The sequence below is a fragment of the Pseudophryne corroboree genome, assembly GCF_028390025.1.
Source record: "Pseudophryne corroboree isolate aPseCor3 chromosome 6 unlocalized genomic scaffold, aPseCor3.hap2 SUPER_6_unloc_1, whole genome shotgun sequence".
Classification (NCBI taxonomy): Eukaryota; Metazoa; Chordata; class Amphibia; order Anura; family Myobatrachidae; genus Pseudophryne; species Pseudophryne corroboree.
In genome coordinates, this window is record NW_026967602.1 from 2,632,476 (window position 1) to 2,638,475 (window position 6,000).

The 6,000-nt window shown below is 54.5% G+C and overlaps 1 protein-coding gene across 2 annotated transcripts in view; it reads right to left on the reverse strand.

The window, feature by feature from the left end:
- Nucleotides 1–3,324, reverse strand: part of LOC134985598 (C-type lectin domain family 10 member A-like) — a 33,287-nt gene extending 29,963 nt beyond the window's left edge. For both annotated transcript variants that reach the window (XM_063950415.1, XM_063950414.1), the window contains exon 1: nucleotides 3,218–3,324. The gene's annotated coding sequence lies outside the window, so the exon portion shown is untranslated. The remainder of the gene's footprint in view (nucleotides 1–3,217) is intronic.
- Between the last annotated feature and the right edge of the window lie 2,676 nt (nucleotides 3,325–6,000).

Consider the following 6,000-nt stretch of genomic DNA (forward strand, 5'->3'; position numbering starts at 1 on the left):
TGGGGTTACCCAGGTCTCTCTGTACATGTTACTTCTGCCCCACCTGCAGTGCAGCATGTTGTTACCCAGATGTCTCTGTACATGTTACATCTGCCCCATCTGCAGTGCAGCATGGTGTTTCCCAGGTCCCTCTGCACATGTTACATCTGCCCCACCTGCAGTGCAGCATGTTGTTACCCAGATGTCTCTGTACATGTTACATCTGCCCCCACCTGCAGTGCAGCATGGTGTTACTCAGGTCTCTCTGCACATGTTACATCTGCCACACCTGCAGTGCAGCATGGTGTTACCCAGGTCTCTCTGCGCATGTTACATCTACCCCACCTGCAGTACAGCATGGTGTTACCCAGGTCTCTCTGCACATGTTACATCTGCCCCACCTGCAGTGCAGCATGGTGTTACCCAGGTCTCTCTGTACATGTTACATCTGCCCCACCTGCAGTGCAGCATGGGGTTACCCAGGTCTCTCTGCACATGTTACATCTGCCCCACCTGCAGTGCAGCATGGGGTTACTCAGGTCTCTCTGCACATGTTACATCTGCCCCACCTGCAGTGCAGCATGGTGTTACCCATGTATCTCTGTACATGTTACATCTGCCCCATCTGCAGTGCAGCATGGTGTTTCCCAGGTCCCTCTGCACATGTTACATCTGCCCCACCTGCAGTGCAGCATGTTGTTACCCAGATGTCTCTGTACATGTTACATCTGCCCCCACCTGCAGTGCAGCATGGTGTTACTCAGGTCTCTCTGCACATGTTACATCTGACCCACCTGCAGTGCAGCATGGTGTTACCCAGGTCTCACTGCACATGTTACATCTGCCCCACCTGCAGTACAGCATGGTGTTACCCAGGTCTCTCTGCACATGTTACATCTGCCCCACCTGCAGTGCAGCTTGGGGTTACCCAGGTCTCTCTGCACATGTTACATCTGCCCCACCTGCAGTGCAGCATGGTGTTACCCAGGTCTCTCTGTACATGTTACATCTGCCCCACCTGCAGTGCAGCATGGGGTTACCCAGGTCTCTGTACATGTTACATCTGCCCCACCTGCAGTGCAGCGTGGTGTTACCCAGGTCTCTCTGTACATGTTACATCTGCCCCACCTGCAGTGCAGCATGGGGTTACCCAGGTCTCTCTGTACATGTTACTTCTGCCCCACCTGCAGTGCAGCATGTTGTTACCCAGATGTCTCTGTACATGTTACATCTGCCCCATCTGCAGTGCAGCATGGTGTTTCCCAGGTCCCTCTGCACATGTTACATCTGCCCCACCTGCAGTGCAGCATGTTGTTACCCAGATGTCTCTGTACATGTTACATCTGCCCCCACCTGCAGTGCAGCATGGTGTTACTCAGGTCTCTCTGCACATGTTACATCTGCCACACCTGCAGTGCAGCATGGTGTTACCCAGGTCTCTCTGCGCATGTTACATCTACCCCACCTGCAGTACAGCATGGTGTTACCCAGGTCTCTCTGCACATGTTACATCTGCCCCACCTGCAGTGCAGCATGGTGTTACCCAGGTCTCTCTGTACATGTTACATCTGCCCCACCTGCAGTGCAGCATGGGGTTACCCAGGTCTCTCTGCACATGTTACATCTGCCCCACCTGCAGTGCAGCATGGGGTTACTCAGGTCTCTCTGCACATGTTACATCTGCCCCACCTGCAGTGCAGCATGGTGTTACCCATGTATCTCTGTACATGTTACATCTGCCCCACCTGCAGTGCAGCATGATGTTACCCAGGTCTCTCTGTACATGTTACTTCTGCCCCACCTACAGTGCAGCATGATGTTACCCAGGTCTCTCTGTACATGTTACATCTGCCCCACCTGCAGTGCAGCATGGTTACCCAGGTCTCTCTGCACATGTTACATCTGCCCCACCTGCAGTGCAGCATGGTGTTACCCAGGTATCTCTGTACATGTTACATCTGACCCACCTGCAGTGCAGCATGGTGTTACCCAGGTCTCACTGCACATGTTACATCTGCCCCACCTGCAGTACAGCATGGTGTTACCCAGGTCTCTCTGCACATGTTACATCTGCCCCACCTGCAGTGCAGCTTGGGGTTACCCAGGTCTCTCTGCACATGTTACATCTGCCCCACCTGCAGTGCAGCATGGTGTTACCCAGGTCTCTCTGTACATGTTACATCTGCCCCACCTGCAGTGCAGCATGGGGTTACCCAGGTCTCTGTACATGTTACATCTGCCCCACCTGCAGTGCAGCGTGGTGTTACCCAGGTCTCTCTGTACATGTTACATCTGCCCCACCTGCAGTGCAGCATGTTGTTACCCAGATGTCTCTGTACATGTTACATCTGCCCCATCTGCAGTGCAGCATGGTGTTTCCCAGGTCCCTCTGCACATGTTACATCTGCCCCACCTGCAGTGCAGCATGTTGTTACCCAGATGTCTCTGTACATGTTACATCTGCCCCCACCTGCAGTGCAGCATGGTGTTACTCAGGTCTCTCTGCACATGTTACATCTGCCACACCTGCAGTGCAGCATGGTGTTACCCAGGTCTCTCTGCGCATGTTACATCTACCCCACCTGCAGTACAGCATGGTGTTACCCAGGTCTCTCTGCACATGTTACATCTGCCCCACCTGCAGTGCAGCATGGTGTTACCCAGGTCTCTCTGCGCATGTTACATCTGCCCCACCTGCAGTACAGCATGGTGTTACCCAGGTCTCTCTGTACATGTTACATCTGCCTCACCTGCAGTGCAGTATGGTGTTACCCAGGTCTCTCTGCACATGTTACTTCTGCCCCACCTGCAGTGCAGTATGGTGTTACCCAGGTCTCTCTGTACATGTTACATCTGCCTCACCTGCAGTGCAGTATGGTGTTACCCAGGCCTCTCTGCACATGTTACATCTGCCCCACCTGCAGTGCAGCATGTTGTTACCCAGGCCTCTCTGCACATGTTACATCTGCCCCACCTGCAGTGCAGCATGCTTTTGCCCAGTTGTACTCTTTTGGTTTGCTAACAACTCTGAATAACCCCCATATAACATATGTATAAAGTATAATACAAGTGCACAGTCTGGAACCTGATCCCTAGAGGAGGGGGTGAGTCCTCAGTCAGTGGGGTCCATCGGGGGATTCCCCTGTACCTATGTGGGCCAGTCCAACCCCGATTACAGGACAGGGACTGAGGGTTAGCAGTCTCAGATACAGCCATATACACCACCCTCATTACTGACCTTCCTCTGTGGCTTGTCCTGTGGTCTACACTACTCGTGGTGAGAGGCGGAGAGCAGAGGAACGCTGACAGACCCATCTCGGTTCCTGCCGCCTCCACGTCCCCCACCCCAGTGTTACACAACTTCATGTTTCCAAGAAATCACTATATACAGAGAGTGAGGGACAGGGAATGAATCACGTGTGTCCCCCTCACACTGTACGTCAGGGCTATTTACCCACTGAGCCACAGACTGATAGTGACATAGCGAATAGGATAATGCAGACTGTCGGGGTGTCACAGAAAGAGGGTCATATACACCCCAATACCTGAGGCCTGATATACTAATCCGGCTCTCCGACCATCTGTACACAGAGCAGAGTGCAGTGCGGGAAGGGAGGAAGAGGAAGGTGTATGAGGGTGTAACTGCTGGAGCAGAGTGCAGTGCGGGAAGGGAGGAAGAGGAAGGTGTATGATGGTGTAACTGCTGGAGCAGAGTGCAGTGCGGGAAGGGAGGAAGAGGAAGGTGTATGAGGGTGTAACTGCTGGAGCAGAGTGCAGTGCGGGAAGGGAGGAAGAGGAAGGTGTATGAGGGTGTAACTGCTGCACCCGTCACTGCAGGTATATCTGACCCCATGGCCTGTCCTCTGTCTGCTGGAGCAGAGCGCAGTGCGGGAAGGGAGGAAGAGGAAGGTGTATGAGGGTGTAACTGCTGGAGCAGAGTGCAGTGCGGGAAGGGAGGAAGAGGAAGGTGTATGAGGGTGTAACTGCTGGAGCAGAGTGCAGTGCGGGAAGGGAGGAAGAGGAAGGTGTATGATGGTGTAACTGCTGTAGCAGAGTGCAGTGCGGGAAGGGAGAAAGAGGAAGGTGTATGAGGGAGTAACTGCTGGAGCAGAGTGCAGTGCAGGAAGGGAGGAAGAGGAAGGTGTATGATGGTGTAACTGCTGCACCCGTCACTGCAGGTATATCTGATGCCATGGCCTGTCCTTTGTCTGCTGGAGCAGAGTGCAGTGCCGGAAGGGAGGAAGAGGAAGGTGTATGAGGGTGTAACTGCTGGAGCAGAGCGCAGTGCAGGAAGGAGGAAGAGGAAGGTGTATGAGGGTGTAACTGCTGGAGCAGAGTGCAGTGCAGGAAGGGAGGAAGAGGAAGGTGTATGAGGGTGTAACTGCTGGAGCAGAGTGCAGTGCGGGAAGGGAGGAAGAGGAAGGTGTATGATGGTGTAACTGCTGGAGCAGAGTGCAGTGCGGGAAGGGAGGAAGAGGAAGGTGTATGAGGGTGTAACTGCTGGAGCAGAGTGCAGTGCTGGAAGGGAGGAAGAGGAAGGTGTATGAGGGTGTAACTGCTGGAGCAGAGTGCAGTGCAGGAAGGGAGGAAGAGGAAGGTGTATGAGGGTGTAACTGCTGGAGCAGAGTGCAGTGCAGGAAGGAGGAAGAGGAAGGTGTATGAGGGTGTAACTGCTGGAGCAGAGTGCAGTGCAGGAAGGGAGGAAGAGGAAGGTGTATGAGGGTGTAACTGCTGGAGCAGAGTGCAGTGCGGGAAGGGAGGAAGAGGAAGGTGTATGAGGGTGTAACTGCTGGAGCAGAGTGCAGTGCGGGAAGGGAGGAAGAGGAAGGTGTATGAGGGTGTAACTGCTGGAGCAGAGTGCAGTGCGGGAAGGGAGGAAGAGGGCGGTGTATGAGGGTGTAACTGCTGGAGCAGAGTGCAGTGCGGGAAGGGAGGAAGAGGAAGGTGTATGAGGGTGTAACTGCTGGAGCAGAGTGCAGTGCGGGAAGGGAGGAAGAGGACGGTGTATGAGGGTGTAACTGCTGGAGCAGAGTGCAGTGCGGGAAGGGAGGAAGAGGACGGTGTATGAGGGTGTAACTGCTGGAGCAGAGTGCAGTGCGGGAAGGGAGGAAGAGGAAGGTGTATGAGGGTGTAACTGCTGGAGCAGAGTGCAGTGCGGGAAGGGAGGAAGAGGAAGGTGTATGAGGGTGTAACTGCTGGAGCAGAGTGCAGTGCAGGAAGGGAGGAAGAGGAAGGTGTATGAGGGTGTAACTGCTGGAGCAGAGTGCAGTGCGGGAAGGGAGGAAGAGGAAGGTGTATGAGGGTGTAACTGCTGGAGCAGAGTGCAGTGCGGGAAGGGAGGAAGAGGAAGGTGTATGAGGGTGTAACTGCTGGAGCAGAGTGCAGTGCGGGAAGGGAGGAAGAGGAAGGTGTATGAGGGTGTAACTGCTGGAGCAGAGTGCAGTGCGGGAAGGGAGGAAGAGGAAGGTGTATGAGGGTGTAACTGCTGGAGCAGAGTGCAGTGCGGGAAGGGAGGAAGAGGAAGGTGTATGATGGTGTAACTGCTGGAGCAGAGTGCAGTGCGGGAAGGGAGGAAGAGGACGGTGTATGAGGGTGTAACTGCTGGAGCAGAGTGCAGTGCGGGAAGGGAGGAAGAGGAAGGTGTATGAGGGTGTAACTGCTGGAGCAGAGTGCAGTGCGGGAAGGGAGGAAGAGGAAGGTGTATGAGGGTGTAACTGCTGGAGCAGAGTGCAGTGCGGGAAGGGAGGAAAAGGAAGGTGTATGATGGTGTAACTGCTGGAGCAGAGTGCAGTGCGGGAAGGGAGGAAGAGGAAGGTGTATGAGGGTGTAACTGCTGGAGCAGAGTGCAGTGCGGGAAGGGAGGAAGAGGAAGGTGTATGAGGGTGTAACTGCTGGAGCAGAGTGCAGTGCGGGAAGGGAGGAAGAGGAAGGAGATTAGGGCGAGTTCTGCAGAATTTGGCAGGATGCGATCATTCCTGTATCCGGGGGACGTGGTGTGAGCGGGGAAGGGGTTAATGTGCT